Source organism: Triturus cristatus, chromosome 3_1 (genome assembly GCF_964204655.1).
Source record: "Triturus cristatus chromosome 3_1, aTriCri1.1, whole genome shotgun sequence".
NCBI lineage: Eukaryota > Metazoa > Chordata > Amphibia > Caudata > Salamandridae > Triturus > Triturus cristatus.
Window position 1 is genome coordinate 1,089,331,266 of NC_140583.1, and position 16,408 is coordinate 1,089,347,673.

A 16,408-nucleotide genomic window follows, 5' to 3' on the forward strand; every position below is an offset into this window, starting at 1 on the left:
AACCCTGCTTCATAATTTGGTGCTTTCCTGCCACATAATTCCAATGGCCCTGGATATCTTTGAAGGAGCTGTGATGAAAGAAATGTCTTGCAAGGACCAGTGATGGGACATATTTGGCAGCTCAGCAGTGGGATCTGACATGAGAGGACTTTGAAGGGTCTCCGACTAGCTCTGAAAGAGAAATATCCTTGAAGGAGCCATGGCAAGAGAAATGTCTTTGAAAGAGCAGTGATGGGAGATGTTTGGGACATCTGCGACGATCACTACTAGCATCAGAGAGAAGTCTTTGAAGCAGCTGCGTCAGTGGAGATATTAGGAAGGATCAATGGAGGACACTGCGCAGTGGGACAACATGACGAAAAGACCGAGTTCTCCCTCAGCAGCGCTCTGAAACATCAAGCTGCAGTGACGTAGCCAGTGTGCCATTGGCCCTGGTGCAAGGAAGGAAATGGACCCCCACTGGCCACTGTTTGAACTGTTAAATACAGCCAATATTCAAGGTTTAGTGAGCCTCTCAAGCCTCTGGATCCCGGTGCCACTGCACCCGCTGCACAAGTGGAACCTACCCAGCCAGGAACAGTAAACTGTTCTCTCCAACACTGCCTAAGACAATGGTTTTTTATCTAAAATCGTCTTGAATCTGTAAATATCACGTACGTCAGCAGCGAGGCCTCCAGACCGACTGCCTGCCCCTTTCATGGCTGCATTAGCCAGGCCACCTGGGAGGAGGGAGAAGAGAGGTAAAAAGCAGGAGATGTGCTGAGAGAGAGGGTTGCGTGGGCGGACGCGTCACTGTCTGTGGCGAGGCCACCGAGGAGGCGCTGTCTCGAATCCTCATTACCACTCAGACGCTGCTGCCTCTCGCGGCTGGCAGCGTCGACGTCTTTCCACTGTTTCAGCCACTGGTTCTGTCAAAGGGACTTTAAAACGTTCTTTTTGTCAAAAATTGTAGGTAAAAAACAGAAGAAAGGAGTCCCTTGTGTTGCGCAAGTGAAATCAAAACTTACCGCACGCGCAACATTCCCTACAATATTACTATTTTCTACTGCACTATGGTTCTGAGAGGTTTTGCAAAAATAAGGGATTATTTACATTTTAATACCATTCCCCTGCCGTCTAGCTAAAGCGTTTCACTCCAGCACAGTTTAGATATTGGCATAACCGCCCTATCCCTTGTTAGTCAAGCTCAGAAATAAATAGAAATGCTGAATATTTGGTCTGTCTGCAGAATATTGCAGCATCCTTCCCTGTAGAAATGCGCAGGTCTCGAGCTGAGGGTTTTTTATGTCAGAAAAATTCCCAATTTTTGCATATCATAAAGTACTTTCAAGGTTTAAGTTCACCTTCATCCACCCAAAGGTTTTCTGCGCATTGCAAGTGAAACAAGCATTTGCAAAGTAATAGGTCTCGCAGTTGCGATAGTTTAAGCTATTGGCACTCTAAATGACAATAGCTTTTATTTGTCTGTTTTGCTAATTAACACATAAATAAAAGGCATTGTCATTTACAATGCCAATAGCTCAAACTATTGTAAATGCGATACCTATGCAAAGAAGCTGCCGCCATTGTCCTGGGCTGCTCAGAAAGTGAAAGAACGCATGGCGTGCTGAATGTTGCAGTAAAGCATGTTGTGACTGCAGTAGGAGAAACTCATCAAAGAAAATAGTGTTTACAGTCTAAAAAAGACACAGGGGCATATTTTCAAGACAATTATTGCTGCTTTAGCGGCTGTTTTCGGCCGAAAAGCGGCGATAATTCTATCGCAGTATCAACAAGGGCACGCTAACAGGCTTCAGAGTGTGTTCCCTTGTTTTAGCACCTGTCTCACCAACGCCTTGCATTTCATCGATAATGAGATGCAAAGTAGGCGTGCCTCACATTCGCAGCATGAGAAAACATCGATAACGCCGCTTCGCGCTATTACCACCGATGCCCCATACCCGCCTAGCGAGAATAGAATTTGTGCTAAATCCCCATTTACGCAGGAATCTAACGTCAGAAAAATGTCTGACTTAGCAGCATTACCCTATGGGAGGTGGATTGTCCGGCTAAATCCACCATGGCTTATTACCAAGCTATTCCCTATCGCAGAAAAATTATCGCTGGATCACCAGCGATAATCCAGCATTTGGCCGCTTTCGCTGGAATTTTTATCGCATTGGAGATAGCCGTTGATAATAACGCACTCTCTCAGCGATCAATTCCAGCGATAGCAGGTGATAGCTATATTCGCGCTAAGCGCGCTTAGCGATATTTATCGCTCCCAGTTCATAATATGCCCCTCACAGTGTAACAACTGAAGTAAAAGGGACAGTCCTCATGGGAAGTTACAAATGGAGACAAGGCGGGACTAACAAGCTTTTAATAAATCAGAAGCCAGCATTTATGAAGGGCAATGACACAAGCCAATGACAAATATGGGCGGAGAGAAGGCGGGGCTTCTATACCATACTCAAATGCAGCAAGCTGCAGAGCAGCACATGATTGACCTAAAACCCACTTAAGTCAAACAAATCCATTATCAAAAATGCATGTAGACCTCTAGTTCATCTTTTGAAAGTATTTCTGTGCACAGTGGCAAATTTAGGCAGAACTATTCAAGAAATTCAGGAAAAACGCGAAACTTCTCAACTTCCTCAAATTAAAGTTTTCTATATAACTTTAAGGAGGTTGCAGGACAAAAGCTCTGCAAAATAGCACAGCTATTCCCAAGGGGTCCATGGACAGTCTCTAATTGGAAGACTGGGGGAAATTTGGGTATATTGCAAGAGACAGCTGTTGTGTGATGCATGCAAGGATGGGTCAGAGAGCAGGGTGGAATATGGCAAAAGAGTAGAGGAGGGAGAGCAAATGGGAACATGATAACTTTAGTGCTCAGTGTACTGGAGATTAGGTTTCAAGAGAAAAAGTAAAGCACCAGAAAATCAGACAAATGAGAAGCATATGGGGACACGAGAATGGTAACAGTGAATTAAGACTAGAGGGGGAAAATAATGGAATGCAAAGGGCAACATAGGATTGTAGAGAAAGGCTTCCATTTCAGAATTGTAAATTGTGACTAATGTGCAGGAGGGTACATGGCTTTCAGATGAACATTTTCCGTAATGTTGTCTTGCTTACTAGATTGCACTTGTTCTGGTTACACCAATTGTGTCCTTCATGATACCACCCGTTGTCTATGGATGCATGTGGCTTATTCTCCAGGTTACCAGCTGTTGCCAAAAGGTGCACCTGGTGTGTTCTCCAGGTTACCACTTGTTGTCCATGGATTTACCTGTGTGTTCTGCAGGCTACCACCTGCTGTCCATGGATGCAACTGGTGTCTTTTTCAGGTTACTACCTGTTATCCAAGGATGAACTGTTGTGTTCTTCATGTTACCACCTGTTTCAATGGAAGCATCTAGTGTGTCCTGTTGTGCAAGGCTGCACCTGTTGTGTTTTTCGGGTTATATCTGTTGCCCAAGGCTATACCTGTTATGTTCTTCAGGTTACCACCAGTTTTCCAAGGATGCACCAGGTGTGCTCTTCAGGTTACCATCTGTTGTCCACGGCTCCACATGTTGTGTTCTTCAGGCTATCATCTGTTGTCTAAGTATGTACCAGGTGTGTTCTTCAGGTTACCATCTGTTGTCCACGGCTCCACATGTTGTGTTCTTCAGGCTATCATCTGTTGTCTAAGTATGTACCAGGTGTGTTCTTCAGGTTACCACCTGCTGTCTATGGATGCACCTAGTGTGTTCCTGAGGTTACACCTGTAGTCCAGGGATGCACCAGGTGTGTTCTTCATGTCACACTTGTTGTCGAAAGCTACGCCTGTTGTGATCTTTAGGTTACCACCTATTGCCCAAGGCTGCACCTGTTGGTCCAATCTATTGCTTTCTTCAGGTTTGCACCTGGTGTGCAAAGATGCACCTGTTGTGTTCTTCAGGCTAACACTTGTTGTCCAAACATACACCTGTTGTGTTCTTCAAGTGTACTGCTTTCGTATAAGGTTCCCTCTGTCTCCTATTGCATTAGCTATGCTGCAATGTCCCCCCTGTACCATTGATATATAGGTTACATTTGTTGCTTGGTCCTCTCATCTTTCCCTTGAATCCTTCCGTGGTCTACGGATACATCGGTGCTACGTGGATCTTCTCTTTTTCCAAAACTCTGCCTTTTGCTCATGTGACCAGGTAATCGCTGATGTCCCATGGGCAAAAAACACCCACACCTGTCCTAATACACCCATGTCACTGACAAGAACGCCAATCAAGTCCTTCGGGTTAGGGGTGATAAGACCCCCGGACGTATTTATTTACACATGTATACAAACACATGTTCATCACTTTATGCACAGTAACACACAATTTTACATCTTTGCTTACTAAAATTAAGTGCAAGCCTTAACAGAGACGCTAGTACAGGGGAGTTACCTAGCCATAGCTAAGATTGTTCCTGTGCATCCTTCAAAACTTACTTTTACGAGTGAGATCATGATTGGTTCCAGTGTCTTTTCCTTTTCAAAAACCCTCTACCAATAAAATGGACATGGATGTGTCCCTCCTTATGGAAGGACCCTACTCACCGACCTCCCATATCGGGCTGTTCCTGGGCAAGGGGCTCGTCTGCCCGCTAGGATACCTCTGTCCTTTGCCTTTTTAGAAACACTTCGCCTCTGGGTGTGATGGCAGACCACAGAAGGAACAGCCATGCTTGAATTTGCATGTCCCCGGGGGGCTTCATAAAGCTGTCTAGGGGTAACATCAAGCTGCTGGGGCTTCATAAAGTGTAGCCAGGTGTTCACATCAATCTGATCCCAAGCCAGCGTAGGCCTAGTGGCCTGAATCCTTCTAAACTCTTTGTCATAGTCCCTCAAGGCCGTGCCACCAAACTCATCATGTGTGCACACTATTCTATTCTGGTAGCATACCAATTGAGCCCCCAAGTTCGGAACACATTTCACTATGATTGCTTGAAAAATCGTGAAACCTTTTATCCAATTCAACAATGTCTCCTCAACCTTCTTTTTGTAAGGCTGCTATCTCTAGAATGGTAGCACTCCTTGCACCGCTTGCCCTCCTACCTTTCAGGACTATCCACAATCAATTCACATATATCAATATAACTTCCTTTCCAATTGTTTTCCTTTACATTCGGTGGTACATGCCTGCCCGGCTGCTCATGGTCAGAATGTAGATGCCCCAGACCAATGCTCGGCAATAATGCCCCCGTAACAATTATAGCTGTGTCCTGAGGAGGGAGTGTAGCCCCGCTGCTGCTGGCAGTGTGAGGGGCCCGCAGCTGGCGGGTGAAGTACCAGGACTTGCGGTCCCCTGCACCACTGGACTAACATGTAATGCCCCACTAAACCCCACTACAGGCCGGCCTGTGACTGCGCTTTTTATCCCCCTGAACCATCCAGATGGACCACTAACCTCCTGGTCCTCGCAACATTATCACCCTTAGCCACACCGGCCAGAGCACCACCCATTAGCGGTGTGGACAATAGCCCAACCTTAGAAAGCCAAGGCAAAACACTGACTAAATTAACAACTAAATCAGGATGACTAATGCCCCCTGCCGGTGTAAGCGAAATCGCCAGGCAACTGTTTCTGTTTTGGACAATGCTACCACTCGTCACCGGCACCATCACAGCAGAAACACCACCCTGCGCAACCACATCGCCGGCATAGCCCACTGGCAGCACATGCAGGGGGACACCAGTCCTCATACTTCCTTCCCTACGAGGGGGCATATCAGCAAGCGGCAGCGATAATTATCGCTGGCCGCATATAGCGTGCAAAATCCTAATGCCGGATTCTATCGCCCGGTCAGCGCAATATTTACAACGCACATCGCCGAGGCGATGGAAATCCCGGCAAAAGCGGCGATAGGCATAAAATATCGCAGGAATACCAGCGATATAACAAACAGTTAGAGAAAACCTTGTAAATAGGGAGAGGTGGATCTAGCATTATGATTCACCTCCCATGCAACATATTGCTTAGTCGTCAAATTATCAGGCGTAAGGAACCGGCAAAATATCTGGTTAGCGCTAGTTTCAATGTCGCTAGACGCGTTAGCGATTAACTAGTTAATAGAGAGTAGCCCTGTTAGCGATTATTCCCACTGAGCTTCAGTCGGGAACGCCTACCTCGCATCTCATTAGCGATGTGAGGCGAGGCGATAAGAAAATGGGCACAAAGGCATGGATTCAAGCGTTAGCGTGTCCATGCTGATAGGGCGTTAGAATTATCGGACGCTAAAGCGGCGATAATTCTAACGCCGTGCCTTGTAGATATGCCCCGAGGTCTCTTATTTTTAACCCCATTTCTTAACCAAGGGTAATGCTGCTCTGAGTGCAACCCCAGGTCTCCGCGACCTGTCTGCCAGCACCACTGGTTCGCTAGATTGTCACCCAGGGGCCTGCGGGTGCAACAGGGCTAATATCTAATTTATTGCTTCCATCGTACATATTAAAGCCTCCATATCTGCCTCTGGCTGTGCGTGCTTGGAACCTTCTTCGTGCCAGCCGGCATCCTTCTACTGGGCCTAGATCACAAACCACACCCGGTATTTGTGCACACCATGACCCTGCAAAACTGTAAGCTACCGATGCCCAGGACACCATGAAAACATGAGCTGCACCCAGTCTCCCCCCCCCCCCCCCCCCGCAGCCTGTGACTCAGCCCACTCAATGTCACAATAAGGCACTACAAGTGACTCACCTACACGAATTTACCCATGCCTAAAGATCCCAAAACAGACACCAAATACACTTCTGTTAAAGCTAGGCACATGCATAGGTCCTGCAAGGCCAAAAATTGCCACCACTGAACCTCAAATCCAAGCAAGCAGAGCACAAGACAAAAAGGCCCTTACATTTCTGAGGCAATGAGAGAAGGCCCAAAGCCTGTGCCCCAACTTGGCCAAACAAATGAAACAAAGTTCACATACTATTCTTTTAAAGCAAATAAGTGGCAAACAAATTCCCTGACCTTAAAGGGAAGCAAGCAAATGGCCAGTAAAATAAAGTACAATAACCACACTAATATAGCTTAAAAAAAACACACGCCAGGCTCTCCTGTGCCCCCCTCACTTCAACCGCTCTTGCGCGACCACTGGAGCCGTCACTGAGTGCAGGGAACCAAGACTGCAGCTCGAGGCGGGTCACACCCGTGCAGCTTCCGGGTGCACCTGCTGGCAACTGTGGCTGCAGAGACAGCAGAACATGCTGAATTCCTGCAAATAAAAGCAAACGAAAGAAAACACAAAGCGGGGAGTAGTGAGGAGGGGGATTCTTCCTATCATCCTTGGCGGCAGCAATCTGGAAAAGGGACCCCCCTCGCGGCGCCATTTAAGGGGCAGGACCACTGCGTTGCTGGGAACGACCCCCAAGCACTCTAGTGCTTCCGCGTGTCATGTCCCGGCCACCCAATCCCGACCTCCACCAAAAGGTAGCGGTAGCTTGCTCTGAGACCCCGGTTTGGGCCCCGACTCGCCTTGATATACACGCCCATCCCGAGTTGTGGCTGCCTCTTCTAGTCGCCTCCTTTTCTCCAAAGTTCTCACAAGTCTCCAAGAAGTCACCTTTTGTATTAAGGTCCTTGTAATCTAGAAGTATTTAGCTGTTGTCCAAGGTCCTCTCCATCAAAGATTTACAACCTATGGGAAAAGGTTGAATGTATTGCCCAATGCTGGGTTTGTTGTTCATGGCTTCTCCTATTCTCCAATGTTTTACTGTTGTTTAAACCTGCTCTTCCTGTTCAAGATTCCCTCGATTCAATGAGGATTTAGCTCCTCTCCAGTGCCCCTCCCTGCGTCCCATAACTCACAACCTATGTCAGAGTGCTTATTTTGTTGCTAAATGCTGTGTCTATTGTTCACTGCTCCACATTTTCTCCTCTCTGCGGTTCTTATTGTTTCTCAAGGATTTGCTCACAGCACATGATCCCATTGCTTCTCAGTCTTAAGCTGTTTTCAAAGTGCCCCTCTTGTTCTGCAAACTTGAACATCCCATTCCCCCAGCTTTCATTTGCTCCCCACTGCGGTGTATCTTGTTCATGGCTCCTCATGTTAAAATAAGGCTCTCCATTCGTCAGGCTCCACTTTTGCACAAGGTTCTTTTGATTTCCCGAAGCCATGGCTCTACTGCAGAGACCCTCCTCTTCCCCAAGGCTTTCCCGCCTATTCCCATAATGTGAACATTTGGCCAAGACTCTGTTTTTCATTGATCGCCTTTTTATACAAAGACACCCTGGTCTTTAAGCACCCTGCTTTTTTTTACAGACCTGTTAGTCATACAAGGCTATTCAGTTGCAAAAGGAACTGGGCTTTCATCAGTCCCTCCAAAGTATTGCCTCTTTTCCCATGAGGTTTCCTTTTCTGGTCAATGCTGTTTCTGCTGCTTTTGGCTTTCCCTGTAATGTGAGGCCAGGCTGCTCTCCAAGACTTCCCATGCAGTCAAAACAAGCTTTTGGAACACAATTAGAGAGGTGTGATGTAGAAGGAGCCCATGGAGAAGAATACATTAACATAAACAGAGGACAGGATTTTTCCAATGTGGCCCCCCGTTTATGGAATGCCCTTCCCTCAGAGATTAAGGCCCAACCGTCACTAGCCCATTTTAAAAAAGCGCTCAAAACATGGTGTTTTATTAAGGCCTACCAGTAAGCGAGTTTATTTTACTTATCTAGCTTTTTGGTTAGGCGCCTTGATGCCCATTGGGTTGAGTAGCGCTTTATAAATTTACTTTCATTCATTCATTCACATGTTGCCATTTTTGCATAAACATATGTGGTTTACTTTCGGCAAATCCTGTTACTGGTGGAGACACTATGAAGTGTGATCCCCACCGCCCCCACTCACTCACTCACTCACTCACTCATCTGAATTCAATTATTTGCTATACAGATTGCCTAACAAGTACAGCTGCGGTCAATAGATGACCACGAGGGAAAATTAAATAAATAAGTAACTGTCCGCGGTTGTCGTCTGTCGAAACCTCCCCCACCACCCGTCCTCACCCGTGGCTGAACAAGTATATGCTAGCTCTTGGGACTGCCAGAGTGCTTCGGAGATTTTAAAATCTAGGGATGAGTGGTATTATTAGAACTGCAGCCACATACCTGCACTGTCTCCTCTAAAACGGGAGAGATCCTGTCACGTGGCTTTAGAGCCCAGAACCTCTTGTGTTCGGTTGCATGAAATTGGCCAGTGGAGAGGGCAGTGCTTCTCGCCTCTAGTACTGAGTGTGAGCTGGAAGACTGACTCACGTCTACTGAGGCTATCACCTACAGGATGTGTGGTTCCAGATTGGAAAGGGCATACACCTGCATGTTCCACTTCTAAGGCTGGGGGTGCTGAGGGGGATTTGCACAGGGGTAGACAGCATGTCTCATTAGGACAGGAAGGCATGGGATTGGAAAAGTGGTACAGCAGTCATGTTGGGGGATGTTCCAGCTTCTGTTGCACCACAAGCACACTAAACCAGTGGGCCCTAGAACACGGGTGATTGCTACACACTTCTGGCTGCGCTCCTTACAGAGGATCCGGACGCAATCCCCCTACTCTCCTGACATACCCTTACGACACCTGTCGGTGCTGCTGCGCAAAGGGACCTGGAGTGGTCTTGTAGAGTGGGAGGCTTCTGGCATTGACAAATTGGGTCACTTGTTCCGAGCAGGCGTACTACTACAGTTTGAAGAGCTGCAGGCAGATTTTGACATGCCAGCTGGGCAATTTTTACTGTACGGAGCGATAGTAGCAACGATCAGAAAACACTAGAGATCCAGACAGAATGGCACGATGGCTGTCATAAGATCTGCACCACCACAATCACTCATAAGGCAATCTCAGGCTTATATAAAGCACTTCAAACTGATATTATGTCCCCACTAACAGGGCTGCAGGGTAAATGGTCTGCAGATACTGGAGGGCCGATTGCTGATGCGGACTGGTAAAAAACATTGAAGCAAGTACCTAAGGTCTCTAGAAATGCTAGATTTAAGTTAATCAACGTTTACTGCCTTCATAACGCATACCTTACACCATGTAAGATATATATATATGTTACAGCACTGCCCATGTAGCATGTCCCAGATGTGGTGAGGAGGGGGCAGAATTGTTTCAAATGGGATGGGATTGCACCTCCCTATTAGAGTGTTGGACAGAAGTTATACATTTTGTCAATGATGTTGCCCACTGAAATATTTCATGTTCCCCAATGGTGTGTTTGCTGGGATTGTACCCACACCCGGACAGCTGGAGGGTCACAACCAGATTTATTGTCCTTGCTCTAATACTAGCTCGGCGCCAGATAACACTAAGGGGTTGATAACAATGTAGTTCAGAAACTGTTCCAACCAAATCGGTTTCGGAATAGTTACCGACTGAATCTGGTTCTGCGAGTCTGACTAATCGATTGCGATGCTTCCCAACGTCGTTTGGTCGGACTCGCATTGACTTCAATGGGAGCCTGTGTTCCGAATGAGAACACAGGCTCCCATTGAAAAAAGGGGTGATTGGGGAAAACCTTGCACCCTGTGGCGGGCACCCAATGGTGTCTGCCACATTGTGCACGGTTGGAAAGAGGGGTCCCTTGGCTACCCCCACGGGCCCCAATCGGATGCCTCCAGGTGAAGGGGGGCCCGCAATGGGCCCCCAAAAACAGATTCCGACAGCTGTTTCATGTTGGGCAGACCGAATCGGAACGGCTGTCCGAATCGGTCATTGTAATCGCTCGTTCGGAAATCGTGTCCATAGAGCTGTACAATTCAGCTCTGAAAGACTCGGGCTGTCCGAATGCCTTTTGGAACTGAATCGGACAGCCCGAACGGCTTCCGGGCATTGTAATCAGTTCTTGGGAAATCTGTACGATTCGGTCGAAAACAAGGGTTCTGAATTGGATTCTGAGATACCGAATCCCATTCGGAGCCTTTCCGAATGACATAGTAATTGGCCCCTAAAACAGAGGGCCGAGTATAGAAAAAGGAAAAAAGGACCTGGTAAGATTGGTGGACTATGAGAGTGATGTGCTGTTGAATGGTCTAAAACAAGGGAGGGATCTATGGGTGTAGCGCAAGTATTGGATAATTTGTTAGACAGTATGAAGGGCCGGGAGTCTTTCTCCAAGGCTGGTTTCTGCCACAGATAAATGGCACATGTCTTACAAGGCGATTTAGGAATAACCCTTGGAGCACAGCCCACTGGAACCGGGGACCTGATGGAAGACATGCAACAAAACGTGGCAGATGGGGGCCTTCTACACCCTCAAGCTATCCTTTACTTACATTTTCTTTTGACCTATGGCATTGTAATCACACATCTATACATATTAGTTGGCTTGCAACCGGGGGGATGAGTTGTTTTGAATAACAACTGTTTGGTGGGATAGCTAGAATTTGCTGCAACTCTGAAGCGGCTTAAATGCTGGTATTTTTATTGATTCAAAACTGTAACAAACTTATGGCTGTATAAATTGCTGGTATACATGTAACACGCTTGATATAACAGCCATTACTGTAATAAGGCGATGTTATCTTGTGGATGCAGAAGTCGCTTGCATCTTTGAGGCTAGACATCCTGAAGAGATTGGCAAAGGTGTACAGAGTCTGTACTTAATGGACTGCGTGGTGTGAGACTGTAAAGGGAATACCACAGTGCATCTCATCTCTAGAGCTGTGTGCATTGAGAGAGGGTGGAACAGACATACAGAGCCAGTCACATTTAGGCCTGAATGGCTGAGGGGTTTGACACAGGAAGCCTGTACCGCCCCTCTCTTGGGATGGATTCATCATGGAAGCCGTACAGGACACAAAGCTTCTCACTGCTACAGGACTAAAAAGCTTACCGATAGGTAGGGGGCACTGAGGCAGTCATCACTAGGTGGCAGGATGGAATCTAGGTTTTGCCTCCATGTTGCAGCCCTTTCACCATTCAATCAATCAATCAATAAATAGATTTGTAGAGTGCTTCTTGTCACCCATGTAGGTATACAGGCGCTGGAGGGTCCAGTTGATTAGCCGAATAGCCAGGTCTTCAAAACTCTGAAAGAGATAGGGAAGCCCGTAGTGGTGAAAATCTTGTGACTGGCACAAGGAAACATATCGTTTCACCTCTAAGATTGTATGGCTCACCTGCTTTTCAGGCTAACCGCATGTCCCATAAAATTACCAGTACTCTAGTTGCTGTTTGTGGATGATGCTCTAAACATCAGTCCTCTGTATGCTCTGTGATGACTATGTCATTTTGGACAAGCTTTGCAATTATTTTTGCTGATTGGCTCTATATTTACCAGTCCTTTGTTCTCTTTTTATTTGTCCCTATTTGCATCAGCCCTGTGGGGGTTCTGTGTGAGGGTGTTGCAGTTATTGGCCCCTTGTATGTTTGCTTTGTGATATATTTCCTGGGTGAGCTAGTTCTTGGTTTGCTCATTTAGTTACTTCTAGACGGACCAACCCTACATCTATACTATATAGTCTGTATTAGATTTATTCACATGGACCAGTTCAGCTATAGATATGTGCTGGTCAGCTTGGCCCTTTGGTTTCTGTTCTAGAGATCTGTTTATCCTAAGTGTTGGCCATTGTCCCTTGGTGGCCATAGTCGTGACTGGTTTTCAGGGTTATACATGAATATGTAAAATATTCCATTTTACATGCATTGGATACAAATGCATCTCGTGGTGATTGTGAAAACATGGCATGGCCCCATCTGTGCGGATGAAACCCTTGCTCTTGTTAGGTGTCTGCACGTTTAATGCCTCTATATGGACCAGCCGTGTGGCTGCTATTCTAGATGTGGCCTTGTAGGTCAGTCCGATGGCGATTCTTTCCAGTTCATGGTTGATATGCTAGCAGTGTATATATGAAACTGGCGTATAGATGCTCTGTATTGGTTCCATTGTCACACTCTTCAGTGGGTACATTTGGGCAATGCATACACGGTGTACTGAAAGACACAGAGGCATATTTACAAGTCCCTATCGCAACAGGAAGATCACATGTTCTGGCGTTCCTGTGGTGATAGGGGTTTCGTCTTATTCACAAGGTGGCGTTAAGCCACTTAACGTGGCTTAACGCCGCCTTGTGAATAAGGCCCCCTTTTATCCTATATTTAGCGTGAAAGGGGTGGGCAATGGATGTTGTGGTTGGCGTTCCGCCGCAACACACACTGATTTTGACAAGGGTGTCTGCAGCAGACATAGAAGTTCCAAAAAGTCATTACTGGCTGTTTATGTGCTGGAAGGCACACATTCCTGCACATAAACAATCTTTCCCTGCAATGCAGGCACCCTTGCACAATTGTGCAAGAGTGGTTGCGTTGGTGCTTGGCAGCTACATTTAGCACCAGCGTTAAGAGAAACGCAGGGGTGCATCGTATTCTTGTGACTACAGCACATCCCTGCGTTTAGAAACTGTCGGACTGCGGCGTTAGCCTTCTTAGCTTCATGCCGCACTCCAACAGTTTCCTAGTAAATATGTCCCACCGTTTCCTAGCAGCTATTCTAGCTGACTCCATTTGGCCTCGTCCTCTGGTGGTTATTTACCTGACAGTGCATTTCAATTGTTGTGGGGCTAATTGTTGCCGCGTGAACCACACATTCGGAAGTTATACAGTGGGCATCTGTTTTAGTGGATCTACGCGTTAATCCTAAGAACTATAACTAAAAAACATTCCCACTCCTCTTTTACCGCCAAACAGTTACCACTACTCCCTTACCAAGAAACCATTACCACTACTCCTTTACCAAGGAAACCACTCACATTACTCATTACCACTACTCCTTTACCAACAAACCATTACCACAGTTGCATGTGCCTCACTAATGATTACTGTTTTCTCGAGGGAAACCTCCTTGGCCGCGCTTTCTCAAAGCACATTCCTCTGCAGGATGAACCTACCCTTGACCCAGCATAAACTTGTGCTTATGGTTCCCTTGGTCATTGGACTGTGGTAAAGATTTCATTAGTTCTATTTTCTTCTAGTCTTATCATTCCATTTGCATGGGTCTAATGGGTTCGCTTTGCCGAGTTGCCATTTCCACGGTTTCTGTGCTAGATCTGTCCTCATGCCGTGTTGCGTATGGTTCTTTGAAGATAGCCTCTTTTCATAGTTGCTATGCAGCGAGCCTCTATTTTCTCAAATCCTGGGAGGGTTCTTTGCAGATAGCCCATTTCCATGGTTCCCTCGACAGCTATGTCGGTGCGACCAGTCCTTTGATGGTTCATTGCGGATGCCCAGTTCCATGGTTGTCGTGGAGGAAGTTGTTTTTCTTCCAGCGACCGATGGACCTTTGCCATTAGGATCATTTCTTTGCTGCTGACCTGGATGCTTTCAATTACACCAGTCCAATGGGCTTGTGGTGAATGGATCAGTTCCACTAGTAATGTGCTGGGCGGCTGCATTCAGTATTATGACTGTGCCCTAAATGTCCCTGATCCATGCTTTTTGTTCTAAGTCACTGTTTTTACAGCAGTCTTATAGCTTTGTGATCAATTAACCACTTTAGGGGTCTTCTTTGGGTGTTTCTTTCTTCCTACAGAATGAACCAGTCTCTGGTTTCTCTACACTTGGAGTCTCTGAGTGGACCAGTCTTTTGTGAGTGCTGTGACGTGCATTGTTGTTGTTGTGGCAGGACTTGCCCTCCGCTTCATCCGTACTGTATACACCAGTTCCCGGTTTCCATTGAATTACAGACTGAGTACCGACTACTCAGTTCGTTGCTGGGAAGACCTGTTTCCTGTTTTTTCTTGATTTTAATTTCTAAGCATTTTTTATTGTGTTTGCTCAACAGGTAGTCTTTATACTTTCTGTGGTGGGTGCTTCATTTCCGTCATGTCCTGCATTGACAATCTGGTTGTTCTGCAATGGATTTTCTCCTTAGGGTCTGGTCATATGAAGGTTCCTTTAAGGATAACCCTGTTCGATAGTTGTTAGTCCCAAAGTTTCTGTATGGACCACTCCAGTTGAGGTTCTGTCTCAGATGGCCTCATTAAATGACTGCTGTTTTAGGGTCTCTGTTTGGGACCAGTCATGTGGCACTTTTTTACCAGATAGCTAATATCATTCACCCTTGTTGATCTGGATGACTCATTACGAGCCAGTTTCATGTGATTGGTGGGTGTATAGCCAGGATCCTGTTGTAGGTTCTATGTAGACGTATCCCGTCCTTGCTTTGTGTTGAAAAACCACAGTGGGCTCAGGTTAGTCGCTTCAGTGTGTGTTTGGATGAGTCGGTTCCCTCACAGATAGGTCAGTCTGTAGTTGTTGCCCTAGTTGCCCCTACATAGTCTGGTCTGAGGGGGGTTGTTTACTGAATGGCTGCTATTCTGGGTGGCTCTTGTTCGCCCTGTCGCGTGCCTGCCCCTTGCCGCATGCCCGTCATTGGCTGCCGCAAACGGACTGCATTACATTATATTCCACCAAGAAGTTCACCTGGGAATTATTATTTTATCGCATCTGTCGGCATCAGAACAGGCATTATAAACAATTAAATTGTATCTAGAACCGGTCCCCGTGTTTGGGTTCTATATCAGATTTTAATTAGATTGTATGCAATGGCATTTTTACATATTGTTAATTTTATGGATTTGTAATAACTTGGTCAGCGCTTGCGGATTCCGGTCACGGCGCCAGCTCATAATTGAATTGAGAGGGGAGCGGAGTAAACGGAGCGCGGGAGGCAGGCAGGGACGCTCTCCTAATATAAATAACCTTAACTATGCTCCAAGCACCGGAGGAGACCTCGCAGCCGGAGTGCAGAGCCAAGGAGGCGCCAGAACGGCTGGCTGTGGAGCCTTGCACACAAGCGGAACCTCGGCGGAATGCGTCTCTGCAAATACGTACCTCGTGCACGTTTGTGTTCCGTTATGTAATAGGGCAATCTTCAAAGACAGTAATTCGAAGGAGGTAAAGCGCTCCTTTGAACAATGAGGAAAAAATTACCGATATTTGATTAGAGGCGTAACGCCGGCTCCTGCAGCCCTTGGAGTGCAGAGGGCCCCTCCACCCTTCAGGGGGTGCCCTCGTTCACCCTCATGAGTAGGGTCTCAGGGGCCCCTCTCAAAATATTTTGCATGGGGGACCCACCATTCTGCATTACGTCACTGAATTGGATAATGCTGCAACATTTTTATGGCGCTTACTATCCCTATGTGGGTTGCTGAAGTGTTTGCCTACATGGGTTTGCTGCACTGTGTAGAGCGTATGTGTATAATTTTGTGATCGTAATTTGTGGTTAAATGGGACATGTAGTGATGAACTGAATTAGAGGCCTGTTGGCCAGTGGCATGTGGCGGATCTCTGCAGTTATTCCATGTCTGGTAAGATGGTAATGGGTGTTAGATATGACCCTGATCAGGTTTGTCTTATTGGTTAGCAAGTCAAGCAGTAAAGGGAATTATTAGGCAGCCTGTATGAGCTA

The 16,408-nt window shown here is 46.6% G+C and overlaps 1 protein-coding gene across 1 annotated transcript in view; it reads left to right on the forward strand.

Moving 5' to 3' along the window:
• GRIK4 (glutamate ionotropic receptor kainate type subunit 4) overlaps nucleotides 1-16,408 on the forward strand; it is a 1,510,174-nt gene that overhangs the window by 379,692 nt on the left and 1,114,074 nt on the right. The gene's annotated exons all lie outside the window — the stretch shown is intronic.